Source organism: Carcharodon carcharias, chromosome 2 (assembly GCF_017639515.1).
Source record: "Carcharodon carcharias isolate sCarCar2 chromosome 2, sCarCar2.pri, whole genome shotgun sequence".
Taxonomy (NCBI): Eukaryota; Metazoa; Chordata; class Chondrichthyes; order Lamniformes; family Lamnidae; genus Carcharodon; species Carcharodon carcharias.
This window is the reverse complement of record NC_054468.1, coordinates 13,537,616-13,557,722: the sequence shown is the minus strand read 5'-3', so window position 1 is coordinate 13,557,722 and position 20,107 is coordinate 13,537,616. Positions and strand designations below refer to the sequence as shown.

Genomic DNA, 20,107 nt, shown 5'->3' with positions numbered 1-20,107 from the left:
CTTCCCTTCCTTGACCTCTCTGTCTCAACTTCTGGCGATAGACTGTCCATCAATATCCATTACAATCCTACCGATTCTCACAGCTACCTCGACTACAGCTCCTCACACCCTGCTTCCTGTAAGGACTCCATCCCATTCTCTCAGCTCCTTCACCTCCGTCGCATCTGTTCTGATGATGCCACTTTCAAAACCAGTTCCTCTGACATGTCTTCCTTCTTCCTTAACCGAGGTTTTCCACCCACGGTGGTTGACAGGGCCCTCAACCGTATCCCATCTCCCATGCATCTGCCCTCACACCTTCCTCTCCCTCCCAGAATCATGATAGGGTCCCCCTTGTCCTCACTTATCACCCCACCAGCCTCCGCATTCAAAGGATCATCCTCTGCCATTTCCATCAACTCCAGCATGATGCCACCACCAAACACATCTTCCCTTCAACCCCATCACCCCCCCACCCCCCACCCACCCCCCCAGCGGCATTCCGCAGGGATTGTTCCCCCCGGGACACCCTGGTCCACTCCTCCATCACCCCCTACACCTCGACCCCCTCCCACGGCACCTTCCCATGCAACCGCAGAAGGTGCAACACCTGCCCCTTCACTTCCCCTCTCCTTACCAAGGGCCCAAACACTCCTTTCAAGTGAAGCAGCATTTCACTTGCACTTGCCTCAATTTAGTCTACTGCATTTGTTGCTCCCAATGCGGTTTCCTCTACATTGGAGAGACCAAACGCAGACTGGTTGACCGCTTTGCAGAACGCCTTCGGTCTGTCCGCAAGCATTACCCTGACCTCCCTGTCGCTTGCCATTTCAACACTCCACCCTGCTCTCGTGCCCACATGTCCGTCCTTGGCCTGCTGCATTGTTCCAGTGAAGCTCAACGCAAACTGGAGGAACAGCACCTCATCTTCCGACTAGGCACTTTACAGCTTTCCGGACTGAATACTGAGTTCAACAATTTTAGATCATGAACTCTCTCCTCTATCCCCCCCTTTCCAACACCCCCCCCTTTTTTTTTCCAATAATTTTTATAGATTTTTTTCCCACCTATTTCCATTATTTTTAAATATATTTCCATCCATTGTTTTATCTCTACCTTTTAGCCTTTTTCGATTCCTTCACCCCACCCCACCCCCACTAGGGCTATCTGTACCTTGCTTGTCCTGCTTTCTATCCTTATCTAGCACATTCTTTAGATAATTTCACCACGTTCAACACCTCTTTGTCCTTTTGTCTGTGACATCTTTTGGTTATCTCCACCTATCACTGGCCGTCTATCCAGCTCTACTTGTACCCCCCCCCCACCCCCCCTGCCCTCTTAAACCAGCTTATATTTCACCTCTTCTAATTTTACTTAGTTTTGTTGAAGGGTCATTCGGACTCAAAACTTTAACTGTGTTCCTCTCCGCAGACGCTGCCAGACTTGCTGAGATTTTCCAGGTATTTTTGTTTTTGTTTCAGCCTACAACTATTTTTTGGCTCTTGGTCCATGTAAGTTTACAGCATTCAAGTGCTTATCCAAGTATGTTTTGAATGCAATGATGCTCTCTAATTCCACCACGTCTAGATCCAAACCATGCTCTTGAGTGAAAAAAAATTCTCCCTGACTCTTTTTCTCTCGTTTCCTTTTTCCGTTCTGTTTTGTAATCAAAAGGAAAGTAAAAGTAACAACAACTAGTATTTATATAGGATCTTTACAATAGTGAATACGTCCAAGGCACTTCACAGAAGTGTTATCAAACAAGGCTTAACACTGCATCACAAAATGAGAAATTAGTGTAGGTGACCAAAAGCTTGTATATTTAGGTAGCTTTTTAAGAAGCACCTTAGAGCATGTAGAAAGCTTCAGGGAGAGAATTCTAGAGTTTAGTGCCAGGGCAGCTGAAGGCACAGTCTCAAATGGTGGAATGATTAAAACCGGGGTGTGAAAGTGGCCAGAATTGGAGGAGCAGAGAATTCTCAGAGGGCTGTGTGACTGGAGGAGGTTACAGCGCTAGAAAGTGGTGAGACCATGAAGGGATTTTAGAAAAAAGGTGAGAATTTTAAAACTGAAACATTGCTGGATTGAGAACCAATGTGGGTTGACGAGAATATGGGTGATCAGCGACAGAATTTGGTACCAATTTGGGCATGGGAAGCAGAATTTTAGATGAGCTCAAGTTTGTTGAGAATGGAAGGTGAGAGACCAGCCAGGAGTGTAATGAATTAGTCAAGTCTAGAGGTAACAAAGGCATGGATGAGGTTTTCAGCAGCACATAAGCTGAAACAGGGGTAGAACCAGGTGGTGTTACAGATGTGGAAGTAGACAGGTGATCAGGTGATGTGACAGACATGTGACCAGAAGCTCATCTCATTTTTTCTATCCATTCAGAGATGTAGGCATCGCTGGCTAGGCCAGCATTTATTGCACATCTCTAATTGCCCTTGAGAGGGTGGTGGCAAGCCACCTTCTTGAACTGCTGCAGTGCATGTGGTGTAGGTACATTCACAGTGCTGTTAGGGAGGGAGTTCAAGGATTTTGACCCAGTGACAGTGAAGGAACAGCGATATATTTCCAAGTCAGGATGTTGTATGGCTTGGAGGAGAACTTGCAGTTGGTGGTGTTCCGATGCATCTGTTGCCCTTGTCCTTCTAGATGGTAGAGGTCACAGGTTTGGAAGGTGCCATCAAAGAAGCCTTAGTGAGTTGTTTCAGTGCGTCTTGTAGATGCCACTGGGCATTGGTTGTGGAGGGAATGAATATTTAAGGTGCCAGATGGGATGCCAATCAAATGGACTGTTTTGTCTTGGATGATTTTTTTATTCATTCACAGGATCGCTAGCTGGGCCAGCATTTATTGCCCTTGTTCAGGGGCATTTAAGACCCACAGTGCTGTGGGTCTGGAGTCACATGTAGGACAGACCAGGTAAAAACAGCAGATTTCCTTTCCTAAAGGGCATTAGTGAACCAGAAGGGTTTTTACAACAATTGACAATGGTATCATGGTCATCATTGGACTTTTAATTCCAGATTTTTATTGAATTCAAATTCCACCATCTGCCATGGTGGGATTTGAACCCGAGACCCAGAGCATCACTGTGGGTCTCTGGATTACTAATCCAGTGACAATACCACTATATCATCGCCTCCCCTGGTGTCGAGTTTCTTGAGTATTGTTGGAGCTACACTCAAGCAGGCAAGTGGAGTGCCTTGTGGTTGGTGGACAGGCTTTGAGGAGTCAGGAGGTCATTAAGTTTGAGAACAATCTGGTTCAGGTTCAGGTGCTCGCCAGGGAGAGAGATGGAGTCAGGAGCTAGAGAATGGAGTATCTGGGGAGGACAGTGGCTAATGACGAATAATTTTTAAGGTTAGCACATTTTGCACGATTTATCTGAGGAGGTCAGGCGTCACTGCTGTTCAATCCGAGGAAGCTGGATAAGCACACAAGGGAGAAAGGAACAGAAAGTTTTACTAGTAGATTGAGATGAAGAGGGGTGAAAGTTGGTCTGAATGTCCTGTTTCTGCCTGTTAGGTCTCTGTAAATCTTTCCTGAAGAGGTGAAATGGCTTAGGTGGGGTTGGTGATAGGGAGTGACTCTGTGCCATAAAGGAATTAACTATCCATCATCAAAAATGGTGTCAAGACCTTCCAATCAACAGCAGCAGCCACTAAGAGAGAACAGAGATAGAGAGAGAGAGAGATGGATGGAAAGAGAGGACGGTTGCTTGAGCTAACAGTCCGCCAACATCTCTATTTACTGACTCACCAAGGCTCCTTGGGCAGCACCTTCCAAACCCCTGACTGCTACCATCTAGGGAGTTAGGGATTAGCAATGGAAGCTGGCCTAGCCAGTGACACCCACGTACGTTAAATGAATAAAAAAATGTCTTCACTATCAGACAGCCTGCAAGACTAAGATAGGGCTCACAATCTGCAAGCCTACAGCCAACACTGAGATCTCATTTCCACCCAGCCAACACAGGCAAGAATCATCTTTGACACAAAGGACTGCTAATGATGTGAGCTTGATGGGTCGAAGTGTCCATTTGTTTATACTGTATTTGTTTGTTTTAATTAACCAATGTCTGTTTTTCTCCTTCAGCTCAAAAATGACAACACCAATTTGCAGTTCATGTGTGGGTGATTTTTCCGAGGGGAGGCACAGGATGAGAAATAGCAGAGGCAAAGGATATGCTCGAGCACACTCCAGACCTCACATCACAGGAGTGGGAAGAGAAACGATTACAGGTGATTCTTTGACTCCAACCAATTAGATAAATATTAGCACAACAAATCATCTCGGTCCCAGGACATTGCTACATTCCTCAGTGTCCTTTGCTGAACCATTTTCAGCTGCATATTTGTATGGACTGGTTCAGTATCTGAGGAGTTGTGAATGGTGCCGAACATTGTGCAATTATGAACAACCTTCTCTCCGTCAAAATGTCAGAAGTGCGAATGTTTGCTGATGATTGCACACTTTTCAGCACCATTCATGACTCCTCAGATAATAAAGTAGTCCATGCCGATATGCAGCAAGACCAGGAAAACATTCAGGCTTGAGCTGATAAGTGGCAAGCAACATTTGTGCCACACAAGTGCCAGACAATGACCATCTCCAACAAAGAGAATCTAACAATCTCCCCTTGGCATTTAATGGCATTGCCATCGCTGAATCCTCCACTATCAACATATTGAGGATTACCATTGACCAAAACAGAACTGGACTAGCCATATAAATACAGTGGCTACAAGAGCAGGTTAGATAAAAGCAAAAAACTGCAGATGCTGGAAAACCAAAACAAAAATAAAAATACCTGGAAAAACTCAGCAGGTCTGGCAGCATCTGCAGAGAGGAACACAGTTAAGTATGACTCTTCAACAGAACTAAGTAAAAATAGAAAAGAGGTGAAAGCAGGTTAGATGCTAGGAATTCTGAGGCTCATGTCCTGTCCATCATCCACAAGTGACAAGTTAGGATTGTGATGGAATACTATCCATTTGCCTTGATGAGTGCAGCTCTAACAACACTCAAGAAGCTTGACACCATCCAGGACAAAGCAGTCTGCTTCGGCACCCCATCCATCAACTCAAAAATTTACTCCCTCCACCATCAATGCATATTGGCAGTAGTGTGTACTATATACAAGATACATTGCAGCAACTCTCCAAGGCTCCTTCAACAGCATCTTCCAAACCAGCAACCTTTACCACCTACCAAGGGCAATGGAACACCACCATCTGCAAGTTCCTCTTCAAGCCACACACTATCCTGACTTGGAACTATATCACTGTTCCTTCACTGTCGTTGGGTCAAAATCCTGGAACTCCCTTCCCAGCAGCATTGTGCGTGTACCTATACCACATGAACTGCAGGGATTCAAGATGGCAGCTCACCAGCACCTTCTCAAGGACCATTAGGGATTTGTAGCAAACGTTGGCCTTGCCTGCTACATTCACATTCCATGAAGAAATGAAACAATCAGAAAATAAATATTTTATTTTCTCTTAATGGATCATTTTATTTACATATTTTAATCTAAAGGAAAACTTTCATTTATGTGGCAGCTCTCATGGCAGTATTTGGGAGCTTGGGGAACCTATAGTTCCCCATTGTTTTCTCCATGGCAACCCTTCTGCCAATCAGCACCCTTTTTTCTAATAGTATAAATTGTTGTGATCATTTGAAATTTGGCATTCTTGCATTTGTCTTGGTGAGTGTCTCAGTTTTCAGCAATATTGAAATAAACCATGCCTTCAAACTATTATCATTTATGTTCTAGAAATCTGAAATGTTAAGTTTTCCCAGAATAAAGATGCACATCCCCTATTACAATTGGTAAATACAATGCCAAGTGTGAAACTGAGGAACTGAGATAAGAAATATTCTAGATTTAATTGTCATTCTGTGCTAATTTCTCTCTGTCTGTGCAGTAGTTTTAACCTTCACTTCTAAAAACCCATCTCAAGACAATCCATACAACTGATACCTAACCCCTTGATTTCCCTGCCCTGAACAGCCCTCCAAGCTCTACCTTGCTCTGTTCCCAACATCCAACAATCTTTAACTTCTCCCCCCTTTCATGCTCCTTTTTCTTCCAGCTCTATGCCTGTCTGGCTATGATTTTCACAATTCCCAGTTCAAATCCCTTCAGTCCATTTCTTGTCCAACTCAGAGTAATGAGCCATCCAAAGTCAAAGTTTCCACAATGTTCTATGTGATTTTGTCTGCAACGTGTTATCCCTTTGTTCTGCTCAGATATTTCTTCACATAGAAGGCAGCAGAAATCTAGAATTCCCCCACCCCACCCAACCCCCCCCCCCACCAAACCACCCAAAAAATCAGGCCCAGCTGCAGCTTTCAAGACTAAGATCAAGACTGTTAGGCAGGTAAATGGATTAGGGTACAGATCAGCCATGATCTAATTGAATGGTGAAACGGCTAAATTGCCTGCTCCTGTTACAACATTCTCCATAACGTTCAGTATAATTTACCCAGAATCTTCTTTAATCACCAGTCCTCTGTGGGCCATCTCAGTGAGACTACCAGTGCTTGGTTCCATTTGTCTTTTCCCATTGCAGCCAGCACCTCTTCAGCAATATCTGCCATATCTGATGGGCACAGTTATCTTTGGGTTCCCTCAACAATCCATCTGTGACCCCCCACCCCCCGACCACACTCGTCTTCCTGATCTACAATTGCCCATCAGTAACATCTTCCCTAAACATAGGGCAGAATTTTACGCCTCACAGGTGGACGCACGCCCAACCTGATCGGGTGTAAAATAGCGCGATGAGGTCAGGCAAGTATCCTGATGTCATCCCGCCAGCGCGCAATCTTCAGGCCACTGAGTGTCAGAGCTATGCCCACCATCAAATTAAAGGCCACTTATGGCCATTAAAAACCCAATTGATCCCGATTTTATGTTTTCCATGTGATTTTACGCTCATCACAGGGCAGGTGGGTGGCCCACATTTTGCAAAACCCCAACCAAGGTCAGGGTAAAAAGGATTAGCAGCATTGCCAGTGTGAGCAGTGAGGAGTTTCAGATATAGTTTTCTGCTGGTTGCTTATTTGAACTTGGCAGCTTCATCTCTGTTCAGAGCTTCATTCATAACATTTCTAGGCTGCATTTCATGAATCATTGGTGTCTCCAAGGCCCCTGGAGGAATTTGACCATGTGGACCCTGCCAGGTATCAGACAGCCTTCTGGTATTCTGGTAATCGTGATTGTGGTCTCCGCTGATGGCACCTCCTCTGAGGAGGAAGAGAGGGGTAGAAGGGAGAGGAGGCCAGGTGTCCCAATGCAGCTTCCAGGGGATGGGCCTGTGGGAGGAGAGACACAGGCACGGGCCGCAGGGCCAGCAGGAAGTCCAAGACGGAAGGGGCCGCAGAAGACACTACTATCCTGCTGCCAGAGTTTACAGGCAGCAATGCATCTACCTCAAAACGTCCAAGGTGCCAATGCCAAAGGAGGCTCCACCTCTGCAGGGAGACAGTGACCTCCATTTGTCATATGTGGGAGGTAATGGTGTGGTGGTATGGTTGCTGGACTAGTAATCCAGAGACCCAGAGTAATGCTCTGGGGACTCCGGTTCGAATCCCGCCATGGCTGATGGTGAAATTTGAATTCAATAAAAATGTGGAATTTAAAGTCTAATGATGACCATGAAACCATTGTTGACTGTTGTAAAAACCCATCAGGTTCACAAGGGAAGGAAATCTGCCATTCTCACATGTGACTCCAGACCCACAGAAATGTGGTTGACTCTTAAATGCCTTCTGAAATGGCCTAGCAAGCCACTCAGTTGTAACAAACCGCTGCAAAAAAGGAATAAAACGGGACATACCCATCGATTTAGGCACTGGAAACGACAATGCAGGGTCGACAGGGCTGCGATTGCCAAAGTCCCCAAAATTGGGAGAGCTGTCTCACAGACTCGTCAAGCAACAGCCTGATATCGTCATCCTTACAGATAATGTCCCAGACTCCATCACCATCCCTGGATATCCTGTACTGCCAGCAGAACAGACCCAGCAGAGGTGGCAGCACCGTGGTTTACAGTTGGGAGTTTCCCTGGGAGTCCTTAACATTGACTTCAGACCCCATGAAGTCTCATGGCATCAGGTTAAACATGGGCAGGGAAACTACTGATGATTACCAAACACTACCCTCCCTCAGCTGATGAATCAGTGCTCCTCCATGTTGAAAACCACTTGGAGGGAGTACTGAGGGTCGCAAGGGCGCAGAATGTACTCTGGGTGGGGGACTTCAATGTCCATCCCCAAGACTGGCTCAGAAGCAATACCACTGACTGAGCTGGCCAAGTCCTAAATGACATAGCTGCTAGACTGGGTCTGCGGCAGGTGGTGAAGGAACCAACAAGGGGGAAAAACATAGTTGACCGCATGCTCACCAACCTGCCGGCCACAGGTGCATCTGTCCATGACAGTATCGTAGGAGTGACAACTGCACAGTCATTGTGGAGACTAAGTCCTGCCATCTCACTGAGGATACTCTCCGTCGTGTTGAGTGGCACTACCACCATGCTCAATGGGATAGATTTCGAATAGATCTAGCAACTCAAGACTGGGCATCCATGAGGCGCTTGGGCATCCATGAGGTGCTGTGGGCCATCAGCAGCAGCAGAATTGCACTCAAACACAATCTGTAACCTCATGGCCCAGCGTAACCCCCACTCTACCATTACCATCAAGCCAGGGGATCAACCCTGGTTCAATGAAGAGTACAGGAGGGCATGCCAGGAGCAGCACCAGGCATAACTAAAAATAAGGCGTCAACCTGGTGAAACTACAACACAGGACTAGCGTGCCAAACAGTATAAGCAGCAAGCGGTAGATAGAACTAAGCGATCCCACAACCAACTGATCACATCTAAGCTCTGCAGTACTGCCACATCCATACATGAATGGTGGTGGACAATTAAACAACTCACTGGTGGAGGAGTCTCCACAAATATCCCCATCCTCAATGATGGGGAAGCCCAGCACAGCAGTGCAAAAGATTAGGCTAAAGTATTCGCAACAATCTTCAGCCAGAAGTGCCAAGTGGATGGTCCATCTCAGTCTCCTCCAGAGGTCTCCAGCATCATAAATGTCAGTCTTCAGCCAATTCAATTCACTCCACATGATATCAAGAAACGGCACAAGGCACTTGATACTGCAAAGGCTGTGGGCCCTGACAATATTCCGGCAATAGTACTGAAGACTTGTGCTCCAGAACTTGCTGCACCCCTAGCCAAGCTGTTCCAGTACAGCTACAACACTGGCATCTACCCGGCTATGTGGAACGTTGCCCAGGTATGACCTGTACACGAAAACCGGGACAAGTCCAAACCGGCCAATTACCACCCCAATAGTCTTCTCTCGATCATCAGTAAAGTAATGGAAGGGGTCATCAAAAGTGCTATCATGCAGCATTTGCTGAGCAATAACCTGCTCACTGATGCCCAGTTTGAGTTCCGCCAGGGCCATTCAGCTCCTGACCTCATTAAAGCTTTGATTCAAACGCGGACAAAAGAACTGAACTCCTGAAGTGAGGTAAGAGTGACTGCTCCGACATCGAGGCAACATTTGACCAAGTATGGCACCAAGGAGCTCACTGAGGGTACGGAAGCAGACCTCTGTATCCTTCAGGGAGGCAGGGACACCAGGGATGTCTTGATCCAATACTCCTTCAGCTAGGCTGCCAAAGATCTGCTTCCACCTCATGCCATGGCTGCTATCTGTATCTAGGATGTCTGAAATGACCCTTTCATTTGAACCCAAAGTGCACTCAGTGCCTGTGAAATAAAGTTTAGAGCCACTCCCATCCAGCATTACAGATGGGCGTACCCTGCACCAAGAAAATAAAATAAAAAGGTGAGGCATACTCAGGCCATTACAACAAAAACAAAATTTATGTCATTTTCACAATCCAAACAAATTTAACACAACCTTCTCTGGTGTTCAATTCCACAGCAGTAAACATAAGCAAAACATCACAGAACAGAAGATCACAAGTGACCGGTCCCTCTTGTGCTCGTGGTGCCATAAACTTATGTTTACGAGTGCTATGTCTTGGTGCCCCCCCACCCCCCGCAGCAGCATTGGAGACAGCCTGCTGACTCTGCTGTCTTGTTGGCCTTGATGACCTTGGCAGTTGTCCTCTGGCCAGTGGAGCCTGTGCTGGCCCCGCCTGGGAGGGAGCAGTCAGTGCCACAGCTCTAATCCCCCCCCGTCATCGCAACCTCATCAGATGCCACGGTCACTGGCAGAGGGGTGGAGGAGCTGCTGATGTCATCCAGAACACCCTGAGAGAAGCCCGCAGAGACAACAAGCAGCTTGTGCGCTGACGTGAGGTCACTCTGGATCTCCCTGTTTGCCTTTGATGGAAAGGCACCTAGCTGGGGTACTGGGTGACTTGTCCATCTCCCACACTGGCACTGACCACCTGAGGTAATTGCCTGTGTGCGAGCTTGCAGGTCTGAGCACAACCCCAGGAATCCCTGATTCTGTCCCTGGAGTTGCCTTTCCATGAGAGTTGCCACTCTCTCAATGGAGGAGGCAGTGTGCTCGGCCATGAGGATCAATGCAGTGCTCATGCTCTGTGTGGACTTCTCCACAACAGAGAGCATAGCTCACATACCCTCATGGATTTCCGCCAGATCCTTCAGCACATCCCACTGGACATCGAGCATCTGCAGCCTAATGGATGACTCCAGAAGCTCATCATTTGCTTTCAACTCTGCATCGGCCTGGTCTCCAGCAGTCCTCCGACTGCTGGCACCCTGGGCACTCTCTGCCTCTACCTGCTCCTCAAGCGAGTATGATATGCTGAATATCTAAAGCCCACTGATGTGCTGGTATCTGCGCCAGTGCCTGGTTCAGAGAGCGGGTGTGATGCAAGTGCATCTGAAGCCCAGCGATCCTTTGGCATCAGGGTGGCTCTTTAGGGTCCTGCGAATGAGTGTGTGCTGGCGAATCTGAGGAACAACAACAATTTGTCATTACTTTAAGTCATCACACTGTCACTATGCATGCCAGACACCCTGGTGAGACAATGGTGATCTGCATCATGGTGCCATCATCTTTCAATGACCAATGGGGACTCCAGTTTTGAGGCTCCCATCAGTTAAGAGACTATACAAGAATGTTTGCACCATCTGAAACTCTCACCTCTGTACACTGCAGTCTTACCTTTGTCTGACAGCCCAGTCTCCCCACAACCAGCTGACCGAGGTGCGTGGTGCCTCTCCAGCTCCAAGGCATCCTGCTCAAATCTTGTAAGGATTAGGAGGTTTGGGGGGCCTCCATCTGTCCATGATCTCTCAATGTTGTTATGGCTCATCGTCTCCTGAAAGGACAGAGGAGCATTGATTAGTCCACTCTACCTGCAGCGCATTGCAGCCTGGCCAACCGCACCTGAGGAATACCTTGCAGGGCACATCCGAGTCGTGGTACTCAAACCGCAAGCACTCAGTCCAAGCAGCCAGGGTTCACTCGCTCCAGTTGGCACTCAGACTCTAACATCTCTGAGTTCCTCAGAGGGATGGCCAGCCTTTAACACTTCACCACACTGATCCATGCTAAAACAGTACTCACCTTTCCTGAGCGCAGCAGATCGTTGAACCTTTTGGGGCACGGCATCTATGTGCGCCACACAACATTGTGGCTGCTGACCTGGGCTACCACCTCCTCCCAAGCTTTTATTGTCAGATGCAGTTGGCTTCTCCTTACATCTCTGGGGACGAGGCTGTCCTTCCTGGCAGCCATCTCCTTCAGGAGGACCGCGAGGCACTCGTCCAAAAACCAGTGGGCTGAGTGCCCACCCGATCTGCTCTCCTGCCTGGCGTCTCCAACCGCAGTTGAGGCCATAGCTTCAGTCTTCCACACACACAAGATATGTTCTTTCCTGGCAGCCTTCAAGAAGCTGTCTGTGCTGCTTTTAAACCGCGCACCAGGTCATCATTGGACTCGGGGTCCGAAAGGCCCCTGCCCGGCATTTCCCGACCATTGGGAAGACATGTTTCATGCTGGGCGGGCCTTAATGGGCCAATCACGGACAGGGGCCTGTTTCCCAACTGGCTTCGGTCCTGCTGATTGCATGCACCTGCCAAAGGTAAAAATCAGGCCATGGGTTTAACCCCACACGCCCGCCAATGATCTCCAGCTACATCTCTCTAAATTTCCCTTGTTCCCATGACTATGAATAATGGGTCACGCTGCCTGTCTGACATTAACAAAGCAAAGACTGTTTACCAACCAAACTATTATTTGACCAGCGTAGGTAATTAATTCTCTTCTGTGAATTCATTCTAATTTGCCATTCAATTAGACATCATATATGAGGGACTGATAATGGTCATATTTTAATTAGTTTTGATCAAAGCCAAACTTCTCATCAGATTGTTCACACCATTCTTGTCTCAGCACTTGAATTGAAATAAGAAAGGCAAGTTCCTGATATCAGCATTTTTCAAGGCTCTTCTCTATTTGTTATACTGTTGTTTGTTCAGACAGCATGACATACCAATTTGTCTAGTAGGCTTGCAACCTTGACAGACTTATCTCTATTCATTCCAGTTGTTTGACTCAGCTTTCTATGAGTCCTTTAATCAGTTCTCTGCGAAATTCAGTAACAAACCTTTATGTGTTCCCTGAATACAGTATTATAGTATCGAAGGCCACCTTCACTGCAGCGCAAGGTCAATAAATTAATGCAAAACAGCGGAACTTTAAGCCTTGACAATAGGCTGTTTATATGGTGGAAGTGGAGCAGCCTTCCTAGTGCATTGAATTGTACTCCATCTGATTAACTATAATAAAGATTGATTTCTAGTGTGAAAGAGATAGGCTGAGAAGCTAGAAAGAAGGCAGTTGAGGGGCCATCATCAAAGTACATAAAACATTAAATGACAAATAAAGTAAATCAAATTGATTATTTCAGTTTAGGTCAAGAAAGGAATGGTGATCTTTTTAAATTGTTTTTGGATATGGGCGACATTGGCAACAATAGTATTTGCTGCTGTCCCTAATTGCACTAAGGACATTAAGGCTTGACCATGTCTTGTTTAATTACATAAAAGATTCTGTATTTTGATATTTCTTCTGCTGATGATAGCTTACAGCTGTGTAAACACTGCACACTTGAATTCATATTCTCCTCTGTTGTGTTTAATTATATTTGAGGAAACTATGCATGGCTATGGACTGCATACGGCATGAGAAATCTTTTTGGCCTATTACTCACAATTTGCTACCACAGTTTGTTTGATAAATCTGTTAAGGATTATCAGACTAACAAATTTTTTGATGCTCTGTCTATCCAGAAAAGTGCAACTGTTTAAAAATGTGATTATTAGTCTTCGAGGAGACAGCTATTTGTTTGGGATTGCTGAACCATCAAAATAGGTAGGAGTATGCTACAATGGACACTTAATTGAGGTTGCATGGAGCTAGTGTTGATTGACAGCTCCATGCTCAGAACCTTCATGATAAAGATATAAACTGGAGAATTTTCCCAGTTTATCTGGTCCCTTTGTTACTGTGCTACGGTTCAGATAGGGGTAATCAGAGGATGCAGTGCTGTGTCACCCATAGAAGAAAGAACTTAAACTTATATAACATCTTTCCTTACTTCAAGATGTCACGAAGTGCTTCACATCCAAATAAATAATTGTTCATTAAAGCACAGGAGGAACCCATTTGGCCCATCATGTTCTGACTGGCACTCTGCAAGAGCAACTCAGCTACTCACATAATAAAAGCAAAATTCTGCAGATGCCAGAGATCTGAAATAAAAGCAGAAAGTACTGGAAAAACTCAGCCCACCTGGCAATATCAAGAAACAGTTAACATTTCAAGTCCAATATGACTCAATTTGAATAAACATATTGGACTAGAAATGTTAACTCTGTTTCTCTCTCCACAGATGATGCAAATGGGCTGAATTTCTCCAGCACTTTCTGTTTTTATTTCAGCTAGTCCCTTTCCACCTCCTTTTGCTGTATCCTGGCATTTTTCTTCTTCCTCAGACAATTATCCAATTAGCTTTTGAAATCCATATTTGAATCTGCCTCCACCACACTCTCAGGCAGTGTGTTCCAGATCCCACTCACCTGCTATATAAAAAAAGCTTTTCCTATTGTCACCTTTAGTCCTTTTGTCACCTTAAATCAGTGTCCTCTAGTTCTCGACCCTTCCACCAATGGAAAGAGTATCTCCCCATCTACTCTTTCCAGACACCTCATGATTTTGAGCACCTCTACCAAATCCCCTCTCAGCTTTCACTTCTCTAAGGAGAGCAATCCCAGCTTCTCTAATCTATCCACATCTCCGCAACCATTCTCATAAATTTTTCAGCACCCTCTCTAAAGCCTTTGCATCCTTCCAGCCCGTCCATGTCCTCTTGAAGTCTATCACTATCCTCCTCACAGTTCACAACACTTCCAAATTTTTTACCATCTGCCCTGCACACCCAAGACTAAGGACTGGATTTTACAGCCCCTGACAGGTATGTTTTTAGCTTGGGGGAAGCCCACTATCTTTCTGCCCACCCCCGAAATCAGCAGCCTGTCCACCATTTTTAAATAAATAATTAAGGGAATTAAGGGTCAATTGTGCTTTTTACCAAAACAATTGACCCAAATAATACGCTGCCTACGCCGTAATATGGTTGGCGTGGCCAGGTAGACGTGAGTGGGCAGGCAGGAACTGCTTAAAAGGTGGGAAGGAAGGTGTGTATATCATTTGTGTGGGACCTGTACGTATCGTGGGCACCCCCTCCCAAGATGATATGCCCCTTTGTTCCCCCCCCCTCCCCCCCGCGCCCCACCTGGCCTCCAAAACCTGAACCACCCCACCCATCTAACCCCCCTCACAAGGCTCCCCTATACTTCCCTGTCCAAAACCCCAGACTTAACTCTCCGATGGCCATGTCCTCTTCATCTGTGGGCCTGCTTGCAGTCCCGGCAGCATTCAGTACTGAGTTCTGGCACTTTGTTGCTGGCCAGTTGGTTTAGTCAGCAGCTGTCAAGATTGGAACTTCCTCCCATTATGGGTCAGAAGTACCACTCTCATCTCATTCATGTCACCCAAGATGTGTTATCGCTGCAGGACAGCCTCGTTTAACATGGGTCGACTGGCGTTCAACATTTCTTCCGGGGTGGTAGGTAATACACACTCCCCTTTTGTAAAATTTAATCCTAGATCATTAAAGTAGATCAAGAAAAGCAATAGTCTTTTCCTTTTTCTTCTTCTTCCGCCTGCTTTTCTCTTCCTTTCTCTTTTTCACTTTCTCTTCCAAATTGAAGTGTTTTAAATTATTGATGTACCGTAAGCTTTTTTTGCACTGTTACTCATTATGATTGTTGTTAAAAGTTAATAAACAGAAATTTAATAAAGAAAAACAATAGTCCTAATACCAATCCCCAGAGAAGCCCAACATATGCCTTCTTCCAGTCTGAAAAAGAACTGTCTGTTTTTTTTGGCCTGTCCTCCCAGGAGATTTACTTGAGTAATTTGGAAAGGGACCTTTTGGTTTGGACTGACTGAGACCAGCAAAACTTTTAGGTATCCCTCATGTGATCAGTTGAAGCTGACATTTGAAGCTTAGCCTAACAGTTGAGGGTCTAATATTTTAATATAGTAGGGTATAAAATTGACTTTTATGTAATTATGTTCTTTGGAATATATGTATGTAACAGAGTATTTGAACTGGTGAAATGCAATACGCTTGGAGAATTTCAACAAGTACGTTAGCCTTTATTTAGGAAAAGTGGCCTTGCATGTAATTGTTTTTATTATTGTCATTGCTTTCTTTGGTCCAATACTCTGTTATATATGCATTCTATTTATTGTGGTCTATGTGGCAGCTAATTGTGTAGATAAGGACAGGGCTGAAGCCTTTCAAAATGAATTTGGGAACTTAGTAAACACACTTTATGGTAGGCTTTCATGGATGGTGATATCATAATTACTCCCAGTACTTACAATAGAGTAGCGTAGTGAAGGACTGGAAGATTGAGAATTCAATGTTAAAGGAGTTATATCAGGAATGAGAATTATACTTCAGGCACTGACATCAGTTTGGGAAAGATGGGAGCTAATCTGTCAGGATGGGCTACAAAAATGGTTAACAAGGAGCGACAAGGGATTTTTGAATTATCAGGAAGGAGGTGGGAAAATAAAATTAACCAGGATAATCTGATAAATGAAGATAATATTCAAGCAGAAAATAATTTAGCAAGATAGAAAGGGAGTTGGGGGAATAAAATTAAATGGACTAGTTATAATGGAGGGAAAGAACTGAATTGAAGGGAGGGGGCAACTTAGACAAATAAGTCATTGTAAAGGAGCAGTATTTAAAAATGCAAGCATATATTGCTATTTAGAATGTGCAAAATAAACAAAAGGAATTGGAAGCAAATATTTTGCAGGATTATCAAGAATTTATAGTATTAACAGGAACCTGGTTGCAAAAAGGACAAGAGTGCAAAATAAGCATAATCAGGCAATAAAAATCAGGGTGGAGTGATGTTATTGATTAAAAAGGAAATACAAACTGTCAGGGAGTATTGGTAAAGACAAGGAATGGATTCAGACAATATGATTGAAGCCCAGAGGTCAAAAAGACAGCATTACAATACCAGATTGTGGTACAGACCTCCAAATAGTGGGAAGGAAATGGATGAGGAAATCCACATTCAGCTTTGAGAGGGAAGTCTGAGAGATTTTAATTATCTGTTCATCACTGGGACAGGAATGGAGAGAGGGGAATGAAATTTCTAAACTATGTATTTATCTCTAGAAACATGAAATATACAGGATTCTGAAGGGGCTTGGCAGGTTAGACACTCCTCAAAGGCTTTTTTGAGGAGGCAGGAGACTTGGGGATGGGAGAGATGCAGTGTATATAGATTTTAGGAAAGCCTTTAACAAGGTACCACATGTGAGTTTCCTATAGAAGATTAAATGGTATAGAATTAGGGAGAGGATAACACTAGATTAAAAATAAGTTTGAAAGGAGAAAACGGAGTCGGAGTTAAGGGCATTTTTTGAGAATGATTGGAAGTGGGTAGTAATGTACCTCAAGGTTTGGTTCTTAAGCCACTTCTGTTCACTCTGTATATTAGTCATTTGTATTTAGGCCTAAAAGGAGTTGTGTTGAAATTTGATGACAGTACCAAAATAGGAGGTATTGTTGATCCTTTAGAAGACAAAGGGAAACTGCATTGATCAGATGGAATAAAAGGTGGCAGATGAAACTGCAAGCCAGAAAATGTGAGCTGATGCAAAAATAACTACAGTCTGAATGCAAGTGAGCGCGATGCTTCAGAAGAAGAGGTTGATGCAGCTGTATATAAAAAGGATATAATTCTATCTTTTACCTTAAGATGTAAAGAATATAAAAGCCGGGGCTAATATTTATCCTATATAAAAAAAATTAATAAGCTGTTAGTTAGAAACTAATTTTGGGCTCTGCGCTACAGGATGATGTTGAGGCTTTGGAGGGGGTACCACACAGGTTCAGTAAGATGTTTCCTGCAATGATGAAATAAAAATACAAAAAGTCTTGAAAAGTAAGAAATTTTTCCTTTGAACAACGTAGAATCTGCAGGACATTTAACATCATGAAAGGGTGGGACAGGGTACATAAACACAGTCTGCTTCCCGTAACTGAAGGACCAAAAGCAAGGAACCATAAAAACAAGATAAAATGGAGTTTAGAACAGAGAACCAGAGAAACTTCTTCATACAGAATTTTGAGGCTGTGGAATTCACTTCTAGGGTTCATAGCTGATGCAGAATCAAGTTCAGATTGCATAGGTGGATGAAGGAAAAGAGGTTCAAGAACTATGAGAACTAAGCTATTTGCTCCTGAGGAGTGTAACCACCTACATGGACTTTTGTTTAAGTCTACGTATTTCTTTATGAAATTGCAAAGTGACATTGATGGATGAACCCTACAAAGTGGTTTTCAGATGACCTTAGAACCCGATTCTGGGGAGTGTTAGGGTATACTCATGAAAGGATTCTTGCCAAATCTACAGCTTCACAATTATTGCATCAGCTGCTAACCTGGGTAGCAGTTGGTACAATAATTGTGATGCCTTTGGAAAGCTTAATGTAGATCACCAGATTTCAGGAATCAGTATGGTGTGTTACAGTCTGGCAGTTGACATTGCACACTAAAGGTATGTGATTTTCCAAATTAAAATGATCATGAAATAATTGCCTTTTATAGACGCCTGCTTCAAAAGGAATATCAGTACAATATTGGCACAAATCAAAAGTAATTTCAAAATAATTTCTTCGGAATTATCTATCCTGGGGGTTCTAGATGCTCAGTTGATGAGCATCTTCAAGAGCAAGGTAGATTTTTGGGCGCTAAGGCAATCAAGGGAAATGTGGATAGGGCGGTGAAGTGGAGTTGATGTAGGAGTTCAGCCATGATCATATTGAATGGCAGAGCAGGCTCAAAGAACCTTATTGAGTGAATATAACAAGTCTACTGCAGAGAATCAATTTGGTTCCAATCTCCCAATGTAGGTCATGTCCTCATGGAGCCAGGTCAGCCCGCCTGACAGGGGAATTTTAATCTGTCAAGGTGGGTGGATTTCTGTGAGGGCAGCAAGTTAAAACAGCTGAAACTGCTAGCCCATCAGAAAGCTGGCAGGAACCTGCCAACTTCTGTCTTTAACCAGAGCGCACACTGCAGCATGTGGGAAATTCCTGTGGATTCTCAATTTAACAGTTTGTGCATGGGTTTCACATGCTTCCAGGGACTTGGGGAAAACAAAACGAGGACAGTGAAATTTGATGGGGCTGAGCAATTGACAGTCAAAAAATGTTTAAAATACTGAGATCTAACACCTGCTTCCTTACTTGAATGAAAGGTTTTTGTTCTCAGGACTTGTTCTAAGAATGGGCTTTCATTGCTTTGTAGGTGATTTCCAATACCTTGGGGGTCATTTCTGTTATCTTTGGTGATTTTTGCAATTGTTCTGCACTTCCCATCTGTCAACCTTCAGACCAGGATGGGGCCATCTCTGTCTTGGACCTCAGATGAGGAACAAAAGGAGCAGCAAGAACAACAGGAGCAATCTTTTCCTCAACCACCTGCATTCCACAGGGTAGAGGGGATGTGTGTAGAGGTGATGCCTGCAACATGGGTATAGAGGCAGAGGATAAGCTTCCTGGACACCAGTGCCTCAGGAGACTGAGTTTTCTATTAGGTGGTAGCTGACATTTGTTCCCTGTTTGAAGATCCCTTGCCGTGGCCCAGGTGGACATATATTACCTGTAGCGGTCAAGGTCATCACAGCCTTAATATCTATGCCTCATGCTCCTTCCAAGGATCTGCAGGTGATATTTGTTGAAACCTGCAATCTGCTGCCCACAAGTGCATCTCACAAGTTATGGATAGCTAGATGGCTTTTTTTTTGCCAGGACTGGGACTTATGTACACTTCACAACTGATGAGGCCAGTCAGGATGAGAGGGTGCTTAGACTTTCTGTTCTGACTGGCTTCCCACTGACCCAGAGAATTATAGTTTGCACACATCAATCAGGGTGCTCCCAGATCACCCAGGAGTCGTCTTCAGCCAAAACGAATTCTATTGATGATCAGCTGGGCTGCAATGACCAAAAGATCATCATGGATGTCTGCAAGATTTCCAGGGATTAGCCAGGATGCATTCATCCTGCACCAGTTATGCCCCTCAGAGATATTCATTTCTTGAAGCAGAATCAGTATATGACTCTTTTGAAGTTAAGGGAATTAAGGGGGTATCTTCTGAAGATACCTGTAAGAATTCCAAATACTGAAGCCCGGAACAAGTACACCAGGAACCATATGGGCACCAGATTGTAACTGAGCAAGCAGTCGAGATGCTGAAGATGTGATTCAAGATGCCTGGACAGATCTGGAGTTTCCCTTCATGATGCACCAGCCAGAATTTTCAAAACATGAGTGGTCTGCTGCACTTTCTACAACATTGTGTAGCAGTGTGGACTGGGGCTCCAGGAGGAGGTAGGTAATGGGTGCACTGCATCTTTGGAGGACAAGGAGCCTGATAAGCCTAGGGTACCTGTAGTCGTGCACAGATCTGTCAGGGATGCCCTC

General features: G+C 44.7%; 1 protein-coding gene across 8 annotated transcripts in view; it reads left to right on the top strand.

The window, feature by feature from the left end:
* Nucleotides 1-20,107, top strand: part of phc3 (polyhomeotic homolog 3 (Drosophila)) — a 199,644-nt gene that overhangs the window by 3,063 nt on the left and 176,474 nt on the right. For all 8 annotated transcript variants that reach the window (XM_041208147.1, XM_041208172.1, XM_041208163.1 and 5 more), the window contains exon 2: nucleotides 4,081-4,226. The gene's annotated coding sequence lies outside the window, so the exon portion shown is untranslated. The remainder of the gene's footprint in view (nucleotides 1-4,080; nucleotides 4,227-20,107) is intronic.